Source organism: Pongo abelii, chromosome 8 (genome assembly GCF_028885655.2).
Source record: "Pongo abelii isolate AG06213 chromosome 8, NHGRI_mPonAbe1-v2.0_pri, whole genome shotgun sequence".
Taxonomy (NCBI): Eukaryota; Metazoa; Chordata; class Mammalia; order Primates; family Hominidae; genus Pongo; species Pongo abelii.
Genome location: NC_071993.2, coordinates 49,647,241 through 49,666,108, shown reverse-complemented (window position 1 = coordinate 49,666,108; position 18,868 = coordinate 49,647,241).

The window sequence follows — 18,868 nt, the reverse complement described above, 5'->3', positions numbered from 1 at the left end:
TCATGTTGGGGCTTGATAAGCTAAAAATTGCTAGCACAGAAAGTATTTGAGAATGCACTTTTGTTAAACATGTCTCATCACATTGGACAACATTAAGATGCGAGGAAAATTTATCAAACTACAGCAATAAGGAGAATAGGAGAAAGACTATCAGCAAATGAAAATTTGAAAAATGGAAAGACAGCCAGTAGAGCAGAAGCAGGCACAGTTACACTGCTTGCATATGGGGATAAGGAAAAGAAGGAACCCGTTTGGCTCCAGGCTCAGAAATGCTTAGTACCTTGGAGGATGGGAGTGAGATGTGCAGAGAAAGCAATGAAACTAATGGCCATTTGTATATGGAACATACCTCCTCATTACATAAACACACACTGCTCCCCAACTCCTGTACTTGGCTGACCAGAGGTTTAATGTCCAGCAAGAAATAGGAATTTTCTTCTCTGCAGAAGTTGAATGGACCCAAGGGAAAGACCTCTGTATTATGGGAATCTGGGAATCCTACAGCAAAGCTACTTTCTAGCTTAAGTACACATGAAACAGAGCTTCAAAATTCATGAAATAAAAACTGGCAAAATTGAAAGAGGCACAATTTCAATTATAATTAGTTAAATAATCAAGTAATTGATAGTACAAGTCACTTAGGAGGTATAAGCCTTGAACAGCACTATCAACTAACTTGACTAATTGGCATTTGTAGAACACTTCACTCATTAGCATGATATATTAATGTATTTTTATTTTTTAGGGACAGTGTGTCACTCTTTCACCCAGGCTGAAGTGCAGTGATACAAGCAGTTAATTGCAACCTTGAATTCCTGGGTTCAATCAATCCTCCTGTCTCAGCTGCCAGAGTAGCTAGGACTATAGGCATGTGCCACCACACCCAGCTATTTTTTATTTTTGTAGGGATGGGGTCTAGCTCTGTTGCCCAGGCTGGTCTCAAACTCACAGGCTCAAGCAATCCTCCCTCCAGGACCTCCCAAAGCACTAGAATTACAGATGTGAGCCACTGTGCCCAACCTGTATACATTCTTTTCAAGTGTGCCTACTATGGACTATAATAAAACAGTCTTAAAAATTTTTAAAGAATGAAAACCATACAAGGTATATTCTCTCACCAGGACAGAATTAAGTAAGAGACCAATAACAAAGATGTCTAAACAATCTCTTAATATTTGGAAATTAAACATCATACTCCTAAATGAGCAATAAAGAGAAAGTAAGAAAAATTTGAAAATATTTTGAACTGAATGAAAATGTCAGAATTTGTGAAATGTAGCTAAAGCAGTGCTTACAGGTGAAATCAGAGTATTAAATACTTACATTAGATAAAAAGTTTTCAATTCGATAGTCTAAACTTCACCTTATGAAATGAGAAAAAGAACAGAAATCATCCAAAGCAAGTAGAACAGGAGATGATACAGAGCTAAAAGTCACAAAATCACAAATGGACAAACAATAGAGAAAATTTAATGGAACCAAAACCTAACTCTTTGAAAGGGTTGAAAGGATTCCTAGTATCAGGAATGAAAGAGTAAATATCACTATAGGTCCTATACACCAAGACGGTAATACAGGAATTTTATTAGTAACTTAATTCCAAAAAATTCAGCAACTTAAATGGATTGGAAAATTTTATTGTAAGGAATATAGAACCAAAGCCCACTTGAGAGAGAGAACTTGAATAGTCCTATTAAATTGAATTTTTAGCTGATAACCTTCTCCCAAAGAAAAGTTATGAGACCAACATTACCCAGATACCGAAGCCAAAAAGGACATCATAGGAAAAACTCATAGATCAACATCTCTTAATAATAATATAGATGTAAAAATCCTGTTTAAAATATCAAGTTGAACACAGCAATCTATAAAAGGAAACACATATGGCCAAGTAGGGTTTATCCTAGAAATGCAAGCTTTAACATTCAAAAAGCAATGTTTCATATTAATACTAAAAAGAAAAACCACATAATTTTTTTAATGTAGGAAAACATTTGAAAAAATTTAACACCCATTCATGATAAAACCGCTCAGTTGATTAGGAATTAAATTGAGCTTCAAGAATCTAAGAAAGAGCATCTGTGGGAGAACCTACATCTGACATCGTACTTACTGGTGAAGTAAAAAGCACTTTTCTCCTAAGATTGGAAACAAGGTAAAGATGTCTAGTCACCACTTCCAGTCAACCTTGTAGTGGATGTCCTAGCCAGTACAATAAGCCAATAAAAAAGAGGCTGGGTGTGGTAGCTCATGCCTATAATCCTGGCATTTTGGGAGGCCAAGGTGGGAAGATTGCTTGAGCTTAGGAGTTCAAGACTAACCTGGACAACATAGTGAGACCTCATTTCTACCAATACTTAAATAAAAATTAGCCAGGCATGGTGGCATGTGCCTGTAGTGCCACCTACTCAGGAGGCTGAACAGGTGGATCACTGGAGGCCCAGGAGGTCAAGGCTGCAGGGAGCTGTGAGCGCACCACTGCACTCCAGCCTGGGCAACAGAGTGAGACCCTGTCTCAAAGAAAAGGGATACAGAATGTGAAAGAAGGCATGAGACTGTTTGCTGTGACATGATTGTCTATATGGAAAAGCATAAAGTGTCTGAAAATGTTTTAAAAACTAGTAAGTGTGTTTAGCAAGGTCACAGGATGCATGCTCAATATTTTTAAAAAGTCAAAATTATGAAAACAGCATCAAAATTATGAAATGTAGGGACAAAGTTGCTAGACCTGTACTAAAGCTACAAAACATGTACTAATGCTAGAAGAAAGTAAATAAGTCCTAAAAATAAAAAGATACACTGTATTCATGAGTTATAAACCTCAAGGACCTACAAAGTCAAAACAATTTTTTAAGATTTTTTTCTTCTTTGAGATGGAGTCTCCCTCTGTCACCCAGGCTGGAGTGCAGTGGCACAATCTCGGCTCACTGCAACCTCTGCCTCCCAGGTTCAAGTGATTCTCCTCCCTCAGCCTCCCAAGTAGCTGGGATTACAGGCGTGTGCCACCACATCCGGCTAATTTTTTTTGTATTTTTAGTAGAGACAAGGTTTCACCATGTTGACCAGGCTGATCTTGAACTCCAGACCTCAGGTGATCCACCCGCCTCAGCCTCCCAAAGTGCTGGGATTACAGACTTTTTTCAAGACTAAAGCTATAGTGATCACAATAGTATGGTACTGGATCTAGGCTACACATACAGGTAAACAGAATTGGACTCACTCATATATTTTCAAGTGGTTTTCAACAAAGATGCAAAGATAAAGGGAAGAGATAGAGTTTTCAACACAGTTCTGTAACAATTGAATCTTTGTATAGGGGAAAAATGAGTAATATAAGCATGAAAACCATGAAGTGCCTAGAAGAAAATCTTCATTAAAGAGGACATGAAAAACATAAATCTTAGAAGAAAAAATTAAGTTGGGTTTCATCAGTTTTAAAACTTATGTTGTTTGAAACTTCATATCAAGAAAATGAAAGTTACGGAGTGGGGGGAAATATTTATAGGACAAATAATATGTGATGAAGAGGGACTTATATACAGAATATATTAAAGACTGTTACAACCCAGTAATTCAGAAAAACATTCAAAACTGGACAAAAGGCCAGGCACGGTATCTCACACCTGTAATCCCAGTACTGTGGGAGGCTGAGGTGGGCGGATCACCTGAGGTCAAGAGTTTGAGACCAGCCTGATCAACATGGTGAAACCCCGTCTCTACTAAAAATACAAAAAAAAAAAAAAAATAGCTGGGTGTGGTGGCGCTCATCTGCAATCTCAGCTACTCAGGAGGCTGAGGCAGGAGAATCGCTTGAACCCAGGAGGCAGAGGTTGCAGTGAGCCAAGATCGCACCACTGCACTCCAGCCTGGACAACAAGAGCGAAATTCTGCCTCAAAAAAAAAAGAAAAGAAAAAAAACTAGACGAAAGAATGGGCATTTTATGAAGGAACATATGCAAATGGTCAGTAAGCACATGAAAGGATGGTCAATATCATTAATCATCAGAGAAGTACAAATTCATTTTATGATGCCAATATTTTCCTAATACCAAAGTCGTCAGACAGTACTAAGAAAACTGGGATTACAGTTTTCATTACATTACATTACATTACATACCCAGCCCAATATCCTTAATATTGAAGGATACAGGATACAGATCAATACCCTTCATATCCTACATACACAAAGTCCTCAAAAAACATTAGCAAATTGAGACTGGGCATGGTGGCTCACGCCTGTAATCACAGCACTTCGGGAGGCCAAGGTGGGTGGATCACCTGAGGTCAGGAGTGGGAGACTAGCCTGGCCAACATGGAGGAACCCCATCTCTTTTAAAAATACAGAATTAACCAGGCATGGTGGCACATGCCTGTAATTCCAGCTACTCAGGAGGCTGAGGCAGGGGAATCGCTTGAACGTGGGAGGTGGAGGTTGCAGTGAGCCGAGATCGCACCATTGCACTCCAGCCTGGGCAACAAGAGCGAAACTCCATCTCAAAAAAAAAAAAAAAAAAAAAAAATTAGCAAATTGAACCCAAAAATATATCAACAGAATCATGCACTACGACTAAGTGAGGCTTATTCCACGAAGGCAAGAATAGTTCAATATATTAATCTACCATATTAATAGGCCAGTGAAGCAAAATCACATATCAAATAATGTAGGAAAAAATGTGACAAAATTCAACATCCATTCATAGTAACCTCACCAAGCTAGGAAAAGAGAGAAACCTCCTCAGCTTTACACAGAGCACCTAAAAATATGTACAGTTACTATCATACTTAATGGTAAAAAAAGCAGTGCTTTCTTCATAAGATTGGGAACAAGGCAGGGATTCCACTCCCACAGCTCGTATTCAGCATAGTACAGGAAGTCCTAGTCAGTGCAATAAGGCAATAAAAAGGAAAAAGACATACAGATTTTTAAAAACTGCCACTGTTTGCAAATGACACAATTATCTACACAGAAAATTCAAAGGGATACATGCATACACACTGCGAGAATAAATGAGTTCATCAAGATCACAGAATACAAGATCAGCATACCAATATGAACTGCATTTCTGTGTACTAGCAATGATTATGTGAAAACTGAAGTTAAAGGCTGAATACCATTTACAATCACTCAACAACAACAAAAAATTACTTAGGTATAAATCTAATAAAACATGTACAGGACTTGTATGCTGAAAATTACAAAACACTAATAAAAGAAATCAAAGAAGATCTAAATAAGTCGAGACATACATATTCATTGATATTTGAGATGTCAGTTCTCTTCAAACTGATCTGTAGTTTTAACATAATTCCTATCAAAATCTCAGCAAGACTTTATTGTCGATGTATACAGGCTTACTCTGAAATTTATATGGCAGAGCAAAGGAACTGCAACCACTGAAAATCTTTTTGAAAAAGAATACAATGAAAGAAATCATTCTACCTGACTTTAAGACTTCCTTATAATTAAAAACAATCAGTTTGGAATTGGCAGAGATAAAACAGTTCAATGGAACAGAAGAGAGAATCCAGAAATAGACCCACACAAGTAAAGAAAACTAGTTTTTGATAAAAGAGTGCAAAAGCAATTCAATGGAGAAAGGACAATATTTTAAACAAATAGTGCTGGAGCAGATAGATAGCCGTGAGTTAGAAAAAAAAAAAAAACTTCAACCTAAACCTCACACCTAATATAAAAATTCATTCAAAATGGATCCTGGTTTTAAATTTAAAACTATACCACTTGCTGAAGAAAACACTGGAGAAAATCTTTAGTACATAAGTTGGCAAAGAGTTCTTGACATATGAAAATCATAATGCATAAAACAATAATGGAAAAAATAGAATTTTATCAAAATTTAAAACGTTTGCACTGTAAAAGACCTCTTAAGAAGATGAAAAGAAGGCCGAGGCAGGCAGATCACCTGAGGTCAGGAGTTCGAGACCAGCCTGGCCAACATGGTGAAACTCCGTCTCTACTAAAAAAAAAAAAAAAAAAAAAAAAATTTAGCTGGACATGGTGGCAGGTGCCTGTAATCCCAGCTACTTGGGTGGCTGAGGCAGGAGACTAGCTTGAACTTGGGAGGTGGAGGTTGCAGGTAGGCAGAGGTTGCAGTGAGCCGAGATCGTGCCACTGTACTCCAGCCTAGGTGACAGAGCAAGACGCTGTCTCAAGCTACATACTGGAAGAAAATGTTTATAAACCATATCTGACAAAGGACTGTATCAAGTAAGAACTGTCAAAATTCAACAGTAAGAAAACAAACAATCCAGTTAGAGAATGAACAAAAGACACAAAGACATATTTCACTAAAGTGAAGATACAAATGGCAGATAAGCACATAAAAAGATGTCAAACATCGTTAGCCATTAGAGAAATACAAATTCAAACCAGAATGAGTTATCACTACACACATATTAGAAGAGATAAAATAGTAAATATAACAAATGCAGGCAAGGATATGAAAAAGTGGATCTTGGCCAGGTGTGGTGGCTCACCCCTGTAATCCCAGCACTTTGGGAGGCCAAGGCAGGTAGATTACCTGAGGTCAGGAGTTTGAGACCAGCCTGGCCAACATAGTGAAACCCCGTCTCTACTAAAAATACAAAAATTAGCCGGGTGTGGTGGGGCATGCCTGTAGTCCCAGCTACGCGGGAGGCTGAGGCAGGAGAATCACTTGAACCCAGAAGGCAGAGGCCACAGTCAGCCGAGATCGTGCCACTGCACTCCAGCCTGGGTGACAGAGTAAGACTCTGTCTCAAAAAAAAAAAAAAGAAAAGAAAAGAAAAAAAGTGCATCTTGAGAAATTAATGGTAGGAATGTAGAATGGCATCCCACTCCCGAAATTAGTTTGGCAGTTTCTTTAAAATGTAAACAAACACTATATGACCCAGCAGTTGTACCCCTGTGCCTTTTTCCCAGAGAAGTTAAACTTATGTTCACAGAAAATGTACACATAAATGTTCATTACACCTTTCTTCATAATAGCCCAAAACTGGAGATAATCTAAATGTCCTACATTGTAGAGTTTAAAAAATTGCAGAACATGCACAAATAGAACACACAGATGAATCTTGTAACATGCATAAATAGAACACACAGATGAATCTTGTAACATGCATAAATAGAACACACAGATGAATCTTGTAACATGCATAAATAGAACACACAGATGAATCTTGTAACATGCATAAATAGAACACACAGATGAATCTTGTAACTGTTATGCTAAGTAAAAAAGCCAGGCAAAAAAGAATACACACTGCATGATTACAATTCTACTTTTATGAAACTGTAGAAAAGACAAAACTAGTGATAAGCAGCAGACCAGTTGTTGCCAGTGGGTGGGAGTGTGAAAAAGAAATAATTACAAAGTGGCATAAGGACATTTTTGCAGTGATGGAAAGATTCTATATCATGTCAACAAACTACAGTGCACAGGCCCAATTCAGCCTGCCACCTGGTTTTGTAAAGTTTTATTGGAATAAGGATTTGTTCATATATGTATTTTGCACTACAGTTGCAGAGTTGAGTAGTTGTGACAGAGACTGGATGTCATGCAAAACTTAAAACATTTACTATGTGGCCCTTTACAGAAAACGTTTGCCAACTGCTGCAGTATATGTTTGTGGTGGTGGTAACACAGATGTATATATTTGTCAAAAATTCCTTATATTGTACATTTAATGACATTGGCAAATATTATTGTTCATAAATTTTAATTCAATAAAGCTAATTTTAATACCTAGTACTTGTATGACACTTTTTAAATCCATTTACCCTGTATAAAAACTTGCAGAGAAAAAAAATCAGTCTAACAGCCACATTCATAACATTTAAATATGTATAATAAACTGGACATTTTTAATCAAACTTTTTTTAGACATGAGATTTTTATTCATACTCTATAACTTTAATTTCTAAGTAAATAAAAATGCAACTGAAAAAAAGGACCAGTTCTGCTGAAGAGGTAACACACTTCAACCCATCTGTGCCACAAGTTCAATGGATTTGTCTAGTAAATAAATGCATAGGAAAGTTTCTTCTTAAAAGCCCTTTGGAGCCAGGCGTGGTGGCTCACACCTGTAATCCCAGTACTTTGGGAAGCTGAGGCAGATGGACTTGAGGCAAGGAGTTCAAGACCAGCCTAGCCAACATGAAGAAACCCCATCTCTACTTAAAAAAAAATTTTTTTTTTTTTTGGTGAGACAGTCTTGCTCTGTCGCCAGGCTGGAGTGAAGTGATGCGATCTCGGCTCACTGCAGCCTCCACCTCCTGAGTTCAAGCAATTCTCCTGCCTCAGCCTCCCAAGTAGCTGGGATTACAGGCTCGTGCCACCACAACCAGATAATTTTTTTTTTTAGTAGATATGGAGTTTCACCATGTTGGCCAAGCTGGTCTTGATCTCCTGACCTCGTGATCCACCTGTCTCGGCCTCCCAAAGTGCTGGGATCACAGATGTGAGCCACTGCACCCAGCCAAAAATATTTTAAAAATTAGCCGGGTGTGGTAGTGCACGCCTATAATCCCAACTCCTCAGGAGGCTGAGGCACGAGAATCGCTTGAGCCTGGGAGGCAGAGGTTGCAGTCAGCCAAGATTGTGCCACTGCACTCCAACCTGGATAACAGAGTGAGACTCTGTCTCAAGAGAAAAAAAAAAAAAGCCCTTCGGGGCCAGGCTCAGTGGCTCATGCCTCTAATTCCAGCACTTTTGGAGCCTGAGGCAGGAGGATCACCAGAGCCTGGAACTTCAAAGTGGGCAGCAAAGTGAAACCCTATCTCTACAAAAATAAAAATAAATTAGCCAGGCGTGGTGGTGCTCACCTGTAGTCTCAGCTACTCAGAAGGCTGAAGTGGGAGGATCACTCAGGCCTGGCAGGTTGAGGCTACAGTGAGCTATGATTGTGCCACTGCGCTCCAGCATGGGCAACAGAGTAAGACCCTGTCTCACAAAAAAAAAAAAAAAAGAAATACATGATTTCCTTCCATCTCTGCATGCAATATGCCTAGATGTAGTATTAGTTTAAATCTATTATCAGAACTTTGCTGAATGCAGCAAAAAGAAACCAGTGCATGTCAATATTCAAATTTTCCTACTGTTTCTCAGTGGTGTTTGCCCAAGTTTTCAAGATTTCAGTATCTGTATCCTTCCTTCCAAAGCCCTGACTCCAAAAATAAGCCAATTATTTGGAAGATCTCACCTTTTTTTTTTTTTGGCGGGGGGAAGGAGTCTCGCTCTGTTGCCCAGGCTGGAGTGCAGTGGCGTGATCTCTGCTCACTGCAAGCTCCACCTCCTGGGTTCACACCATTCTCCTGCCTCAGCCTCCTGAGTAGCTGGGACTACAGGCGCCCACCACCATGCCCAGCTAATTTTTTGTATTTTTTAATAGAAACGGAGTTTCACCATGTTAGCCAGGTTGGTCTCGATCTCCTGACCTCGTGATCTGCCCACCTTGGCCTCCTAAAGTGCTGGGATTACAGGCGTGACCCACCATGCCCAGCCAGGACCTCACTTCTTATGGCAAAATTATCACTTAGGGACTGTCCCTAATAAAAATCCACAAGGGACCCAGTAGGGAATACAAAAGGTCTTTGCAGCAGGAATTGAAACTCCTGTTCAATTGTTTCCCTTGAGGCTAATGAAGTTTCTAGACTGGAGAAGGTACACAACAATTTTGCAGAATAAATAAAAACAAAACTTCTAGGCTGAGCATGATGGTTCATCCTTGTAATCCCACCACTTTGGGAGGCCAAAGCAGTAATCACTTGAAGCCAGGAGTTCAAGGACAACAGAGCAAGACCTTGTCTCAAAAAAAAAAATTAATTAATTAATTAATTAAAATTAAAAACAAACTTCAAGGGAATCCACTTCAGACACACTTTCACATCTTCATTGAATCTTCTCATGAAAGGAAAATGGGAAATATGAAAGAACCAGATATATACTAGTTGATGAACAAGTTCTGCAGTGATAATTCTCAAAGGAAAAAATAGCTAGATTTGGAAGGGAGGGTGGGTGGGATTGTTAGATGTAACACCTGGTGACTCTAATTAAATCCCATCTCGTTAAGTGATTTACAAGTCCCTCTTTCCATTAGTGTCTACCCTGTGAGATGGAACCTGGATGTCCTGCCTAGGTAATATTTTTGCAAACACCCACGCACTGGTGACCCTTTGTACTCCAAAAGCAAACCTCAGTTACTTGCAATTTTTAGAAGCTCTGTTTATGCAAATGTTTATAAAAATAAGGGACAGCAATCATTAACCTACTTCACAGATTCACCTCAACACTTAAAGAGTACTTGGCATGTAGCAAAACATGTCCTTTGTGCTGTGGAAGCTATCGTGAACACTCCTGTCTTCACAGTAGAATAGAGATTGATTAAATAATGAACAATGCAACTATGGACTTTTTTTTTTTTTTTTTGAGACAAGGTCTGGATCTGTCACCCAGGCTGCAGTGCAGTGGCGTGATCATAACTCACTGCAAGCTGAAACTCCTAGAACTCAAGTGATCCTCCCGCCTCAGCCTCCCAAAGCACTGGGATTACAGTGCTACTGCACCTGGCCTCACCCATGGAATTATAAATGGATATAGCATCCATGAAGATCATTATGGGGCACGATGAAAGTATGTAAGATTGTAGTAAGAAGGTGGGTGGCACAAGACATTTTAGCATCTTTTGACACAGCATTTGGATACCAGAATGTTTGAAAACATTTAGAAATGTAAACACAGTTATCAGAATTATACCAATACCAGTGAATTTGCTTTGAAAGAGGATTTTCTGCAGCAAAACAGTGATGCCTATTTTATTTGATTGTATTTTATTTTATTGTTTTATTTTATTTTATTTTTTGAGACAGAGTTTTGCTCTTTCGCCCAGGCTAGAGTGAAGTGGCATGATCTCAGCTCACTACAACCTCCGCCTCCCAGGTTCAAGCGATTCGCCTGCCTCAGCCTCCCGAGTAGCTGCGATTACAGGCGCCTGCCTCCACGCCCAGTTTATTTTTGTATTTTTAGTAGAGACGGGGTTTCACCATGTTGGCCAGGCTGGTCTTGAACTCCTGACCTCAGACAATCCACCCACCTCAGCCTCCCAAATTTCCGGGATTACAGTAAGCCACAGTGCCCTGCTGCCACTTTTATTCTTAAGTGAATTTTTAATTCTGCATAATTTAATCTTTTGCAATTTTTCTAATATTATCTTTGCGTAAATTATTATAATCTGTATCAATTATTTTCTATATAAATTTCACATGATGTGATCTGTCAATCAGGTGTTTATTTGTATAATGCAATGAATTTATGTGTATGACGTTCTCTTCTAGCTCTAAAAAAAAAAAAAAGATGCCGTGTGTGATGGCTCACTCCTGTAATCCCAGCACTTTGGAAGGCCGAGGCGGGTGGATCACGAGGTCAGGAGATCAAGACCATCCTGGCTAACACGGTGAAACTCCGTCTCTACTAAAAATACAAAAAAATAACCGGGCGTGGTGACGGGCACCTGTAGTCCCAGCTACTCAGGAGGCTGAGGCAGGAGAATGGCGTGAACCCGGGAGGCGGAGCTTGCAGTGAGCAGAGATCATGCCACTGCACTCCAGCCTGGGGGACAGACAAGACTCTGTCTCAAAAATAAATAAATAAAAATAAATTAGCCAGGCGTGGTAGTGGGCTCCTGTAATCCCAGCTACTCTGGAGGCTGAGGCAGAGAATTGCTTGAACCCAAGAGGCAGAGGTTGCAGTGAGCCGAGATCGCACCACTGCTCTCCAGCCTGGATGACATAGCGAGACTCCATCTCAAAAAAAAAAAAAGAGAGAGAGACCTAAGATGATGTTTCCTCCTCCAGAGGAATTTTTCTTGCTGATAACAAGGGACACATTCCTTGATATCTTTAAAGGAATTTCATGTTGTGTGCAGTGCCTCATGCCTATAATCCCAACACTTTGGGAGGCCAAGGCAGGAGGATTGCTTGAGTCCAAAAGTTTGAGACCAGCCTGGGCAACTGGACAACAGACCCTATCTCTACAAAAAAAAAAAAAAAAAAATACCTGGGCATGGTGGCACATGCCTGTAGTCCCAGCTATTTGGGAGGATCATTTGAGCCCAGGAAGTTGAGAATGCAGTGAGCCATGATCACACCACTGCACTCCAGCCTGGGCAACAGAGCAAAACCATATCTCAAAAAAAATAAAAATAAAAAGAGATTTCAGGGCTTAAGAATATTCTGGGCTTCCTAAACATCTTGAAGTCCACTGCAATTTGTGGGAAGGCTGATTTTCTTCTTGTTCGTGCTACCCGTACAGAATCCTCCAAGGGTCCGGTCAAGGCAGAGGTATCCTGGTCCATCTCATCCATGGGCCACAGAGGTCTCTTTCTGCCCCATCATCCCTGCAACACCCTTAAAAGCAAACCTCAGCCTATTGCCTCTCTAAGGTCAGCCTGAGTCTCCAGAGCAAAGGCAGCCTCATACGTTGTGCTGACATGGAATTCCCATTCTTTTTACATCATACCCCAGTGATCACTGTCTTATTAGTTATATGCTTAGAAAGAATGTTGAAAGTATTTTTATTTTTTTCGAGACAGAGTCTCACTCTGTCACCCAGGCTGGAGTGCATTGATGCATCTTGGCCCACTGCAACCTCCACCTCCTGGGTTCAAGTGATTCTCATGCCGCCTCAGCCTTCCCAGTAGCTGGGATTACAGGCATGTGCCACAAAGCCTGGCTATTTTCTGTATTTTTAGTAGAGATGGGGTTTCACCATGTTGGCCAACCTGGTCTCAAACTCCTGACCTCATGTGATCCGTCTGCCTCGGCCTCCCAAAGTGCTGAGATTACAGGAAAGAGCCACTGCACCCAGCCTAAAATATTTTTTTCAGCTTTGTCCATTTTCTTTATTTCACAGGTTGATCAAAATTATCTTGTCTACTTTTAATGGAAAAATCCCCTACACGAGGAAAAGCAGAAGTTGTCTAAATGTCAAAATATAGGATATGGGTAAAACCAAATGCAGTTTTGAAAAGTGGAAAAATATTTGGCCATTAAGCATATTTTCAAGATAGAATGGGGCATGGAAAGAGTTTACAGCATATCACAAAATTTTAAATGCAAGTTACACAAGAATATTGGCTGGGTATGGTGGCTCACCCCTATAATCCTAGCACTTTGGGAGGCCGAGGCGGGTGGATCACTTGAGGTCAGGAGTTCGAGACCAGCCTGGCCAAAATGGTGAAACCCTGTCTCTACTAACTCTACTAAAAATACAAAAATTAGCCGGGCATGGTGGTGAGCACCTGTAATCCCAGCTACTTGGGAGGCTGAGGCAGGAGAATCACTTGAACCCAGAGGGCACAGGTTGCAGTGAACCGAGACCACACCACTGCACTCCAGCCTGGGCACTGGGCAACAGAGCAAGACTCTGTCTCAAAAAAAAGAATATTTAAGACATAATCTCACTTTTTTATAAGTATACATATATCCTAAAATCTAAACTGAAGTGTAAGAAACAAAGAAAAATTCAATCAATACAAAACAATTACTTGGGCCAGTCACAGTGGTTTATGCCAGTAATCCCAGCACTTTGTGAGGCTGAAGCAGGAGGATCACTTGAGGCCAGGAGTTCAAGACCAGCCTGGCCAACATGGTGAAACCCCGTCTCTACTAAAAATGCAAAAATTAGCTGGGCATGGTGGCGCAGACCTGTAATCCCAGCTACTCAAGAGGCTGAGGCATGAGAATCACTTGAACCCAGGAAGCTCATCACAGCCTTGACCTCCCCAGCTCAAGTGACCCTCCCACCTCAGCCTTCCAGTATGATTACTTGGTGCTAGCACAGCCTTGTTAATGCTGAGCCCAGGGCCGCTGTGTTAGCCCATTATCGCATTGCCATAAAGGAACACCTGAGGCTGGTAATTTATGAAAAGAGGCTTACTTGGCTCATGGTTCTGCAGGCTGTACAGGAAGCATGGTGCCAGCATCTGCTCAGCTTCTGCTGAGGGCTTCAGGAAGCTTCCAATGATGCTGGAAGGCAAAGGATGAGCCAGCACATCACATGGCAAGAGAGGAAGAAGAGAGACCTGAGGAAGGAGGGGCCAAACTCTTTTAAACAACCAGCACTCAGCTCTCCAGAGAACTGACCGAGAACTCACTCATCACCAAGGGGATGGGTGCTAAGCCATTCATGAGGGATCCGCCCCCATGATCCAGTACCTCACTAGGCCCCACCTCTGACAGTGGAAGTCATATTTCAACATGAAATGTGGAGGGGACACACATCCTGACCATATCAGCCATAAACCCAGGAACCATCAATGCTGAGGAAGACATGAGGGCCCTAACACTCCATGGAGACTGAGTGTGGTTCCTAATCTCTCTCAATTTCCCTTTCTCTTTAACAGAATGTTACTCTGAGACCACAGAACATGATGGCACCCAGGTGCTAAGCTGTACTTGTGCAGCCTTAACATCGGAGCTCCGTCTCCTGGACCCACTGAGCACCAGGCAGGGGGCACACATTAGACGAGTAATAATGGTATGTTCAAGGCTTAGTTCCACTCTTCCAGATATAGATAATTCTACCCATTTGTAGATGAAGAGATAGAGGCTTCAATGGGAGGAGAAAAGGCTGAGTAATTGGGGCCTGAAAGGCTCATTTTAAGCATTTGTTATGGACTGAATGTTTGCGTCTCCTATGTTGAAGTCATAATCCCCAATATGGCTGTATTTGGAGATTCTGCCTCCAAATTACATCCTCAATTAAGGATGCAACTAAGGTAAAATGAGGTCATAAGGGTGGCATCCGGATCTGATAGGATTGGTATCTTTATAGGGAGAGACATCAGGGAGCTCTCTGTCTCTCTCTCTCTCTGCACTGAAGCACCAAAGAAAGGCAATGTGAGGCCAGGCACAGTGGCTCATGCCCATAATCCAGCACTTTGGAAGGCTGAGGCAGGTGGATGGCTTGAGGCCAGGAGTTCAAGACTAGCCTGGCCAACATGATGAAACCCCCTCTCTAATAAAAATACAAAAATTAGCTAGGTGTGGCGGCACATGCCTATAATCCCAGCTACTCAGGAGGCTGAGGCAAGAGAATCACTTGAACCTGGGAGGCAGAGTTGCAGTGAGTCAAGATTGTGCCACTGCACTCCAGCCTGGGTGACAGAGCAAGACTCTTTTTTTTTTTTTTTTTTTTTTTGAGATGGAGTCTCACTCTGTCGCCCAGGCTGGAGTGCGGTGGTGCAGTCTCGGCTCACTGCAAGCTCCACCTCCCAGGTTCACACCATTCTCCTCCCTCAGCCTCCTGAGTAGCTGGGATTACAGGCGTCCGCCACCACAACTGGCTAATTTTTTTTGTATTTTTAGTAGAGATGGGATTTCACCATGTTAGCGAGGATGGTCTCAATCTCCTGACATCATGATCCACCCGCCTCAGCCTCCCAAAGTGCTGGGATTACAGGCATGAGCCGCCGCACCCAGCCAAGATTCTGTCTTAAAACAAGAAAGAAAGAGAGGGAGAGAGAGAGAAAGAAGAAAGAAAGAGAGAGAGAAGGAAGGAAGGAAGGAAAAAAGGAAGGAAGGAAAAGAGAGAAAGAGGTGGCTCATGCCTGTAATCCCAGCACTTTGGGAGGCTGAGGCAGGTGGGTCACCTGAAGTCAGGAGTTCCAGACGAGCCTGGCCAACATAGTGAAACCCTGTCTATATTAAAAATACAAAAATTAGTTGGGCATGGTGGTGCACGCCTGTAATCCCAGCTACTCAGAAGGCTGAGGCAGGAGAATCGCTTGAACCTGGGAGGTGGAAGTTGCGGTGAGCCGAGATGGCACCACTACACTCCAGCCTGGGAGACAGAGCAAGACTCTGAAATAAAGAAAGAGAAGAGAAGGAGGGGAAGGAAAGGAAGGAGAGAGAAAGAAAGAAGAAAGAGAGAGAAAAAAAGAAAGAAAAGAAAGAAGGAAGGAAGGAAGAATATCGGGGGAACCAGCCCCCAATATTTCGATGTAGATTCTTTCTATTTTCCATAAGTGTTGGCTGGCTGAGAAATAAAGGAAGGAGTACAAAGAGAGGAATTTTACAGCTGAGCCTCTGGGGGTGATATCACATATCAACAGGACTGTGATGTCCACCTGAGCCGCAAAACCAGCAAGTTTTTATTAAGGATTTCAAAAGGGGAGGGGGTGTATGAGTAGGGAGTAGGTCACAAAGATCACATGCTTCAAAGGGCAAAAGGCAGAACAAAGATCACATGCTTTTGAGGAAACAGGACAAGGGCAAAATCAGAACTACTGATAAGGATCTATGTTCAGCTGTGCACATATTGTCTTGATAAACATCTTAAACAAAAGAAAACAGGGTTCAAGAGCAGAGAACCAGTCTGACCACAAATTTACCAGGGTGGAGTTTCCCAATCCAAGTAAGCCTGAGGGTACTGCAGGACACCAGGGTGTATTTCAGTCCTTATCTCAACGGCCTAAGACAGACACTCCCAGAGCGGCCACTTATAGACCTCCCCCCAGGAATGCATTCCTTCCCCAGCGTATTAGTTATTAATATTCCTTGCTAGGAAAATAATTTAGTGATATCTTCCCTACTTGCATGTCCTTTTATAGGCTACCTGCAAGAAGAAAAATATGGCTCTATTTTGCCTGACCCCGCAGGCAGTCAGACCTTATGGTTGTCTTCCCTTGTTCCCTGAAAATCGCTGTTATTCTGTTTTTTTTCAAGGAGCACTGATTTCATATTGTTCAAACACACATTTTACAATCAATTTGTACAGTTAACACAATTATCACAGTGGTCCTGAGGTGATGTATGTTCTCAGCTTACGAAGATAACAGGATTAAGAGATTAAAGACAGGCATAAGAAATTATAAAAGTATTATTGGGGAATTGATAAATGTCCATATTAAAATGAAATCTTCACAATTTATGTTCGGAGACTGAAGTAAAGACAGGTGTAAGAAATTATAAAAGTATTATTTGGGAACTCTCATACATCCATATTAAAATGAAATCTTCACAATTTATGTTCCTTTGCCACAGCTCCAGCCGGTCCCTCCGTTCAGGGTCCCTGACTTCCCACAACAAAGGAAGGAAGGAAGGAAGGAGAAAAGAAGAAGGAAGGAAGAGGAAGGAAGAGGAAGGAAGGAAGGAAGGCTGGCTGGCTATGTGAGGACATAGCAAGAAGCTGGCCATCTGTAAGCCAGGAAAAAAGAGAGCACTCACAAGAAACTTAATCTTCCAGGAACTCAGTCTGAGACTTCTAGCCTTCAGAACTGTGAGAGAATACGTTTCTGTTAGTTAAGCCATCTCTTCCGTAGAATTGTATTTTATTTTATTTTATTTTATTTTATTTTATTTTGTTTTGTTTTACAGAGTCTCAATCTGTCACCCAGGCTGGAGTGCAGTGGTGCTATCTTGGCTCACTACAACCTCTGCCTCCTGGGTTCAAGCGATCCTCCCACCTCAGCCTCCTGAGTAGCTGGGACTGCCGGTGCCCACCACCATGCCCAGCTAATTTTTGTATTTTTAATAGAGACAGGGTTTCACCATGTTGCCCAGGCTAGTCTTGAACTCCTGAGCTCAAGTGATCTGCTGGCTTTGGCCTCCCAAAGTGCTAGGATTACAGGCATGAGCCACTGCACCTGGCCACTTCTGTAGTATTTTAAGGCAGCACGAGCATATTAATACAGATTTTGGCACCATAACGTGGGGTGCTGCTATAATACCTAAAAATGTGGAAGTGGCTTTGGGACTGGGTGATGGGAAGAGGCCAAAAGAGCTTTGAAGTACATGCTAGAAAAAGCCTAGATTGCTTTAAGGGACTGTTGGTGAAAATACTAAGATTAAAGGAAATTCTGGTGAGAGCTCAGAAAGAAAGTAAGAGAAACAGAGAGAGCCTCTATTGTCCCAGAATACATATGTCATCATGAACACAATGTTCATAGATATGTGGATTTTAAAGGCCATTCTGGGGAGGCCTAAACAGAAATGAGGACCGTGTTATTGGAAACTGGAGGAAAGGCAATCCTTGTTATCAGGTGGCAAAGCTGGCTGAGTTGTGTTCTAGTTTTGTGGAAAGTAGAATTTGCAAGTGATAAAACCAGATATTTAGTTGAGATTTCTAAGCAAAACAAGGAAGGTGTGGCCTGGGTCTTTCTGATTGCTTACAGTAAAATCTGAGAAGACAGAGAATTGAAGAAATGATTGGCAAAAGAGAACAAGAACTTAAAGATTTATAAAATTCTGAGCCTATCCACACTGCAAAACAGAAGCATGTTCTGAAGAAAACACTGATGATGTGACTGGATTGCCACTCAACAAAGAGATTAAGGGATTATATAAGCAGAAATACTGTCAAATTGAACTGAAGGTGATGGAAAAGGGAAGGCTGCTGGGCTTCTTGGATTTTGCAGGATGGGACAACAGAGCTATTTGGTTGGGAGATGCACTATTCTTTGAAAGGGAAGAGTGAACCCAAAGATCATAAGGGCTCCCTCCTTGGTTTCAAAGAATAAAGCCACCACTTCTTCAGTTTAAACAGGCCAGGCTAACCCTGCCTAGGGCCTTGTGGGCAGGTCCAACCGACAAGAGTATGTGGTGGGACAACCACCTAGGGCCATGGGGGTTGAGGCCACCACCCCAGGTAGGAAGGGCATTGAGCCAAAGAGGTGGGATTTTTTTCCCTTGAGACAGAGTTTTGCTATTGTTGCCCAGGCTAGAGTGCAATGGCACGATCTTGGCTCACTGCAACCTCCATCTCCCGGATTCAAGCAATTCTCCTGCCTCATCCTCCCAAGTAGCTGGGATTACAGGCATGTGCTACCACGCGCAGTGAATTTTATAATCTTAGTAGAGAACGGGTTTCACCAT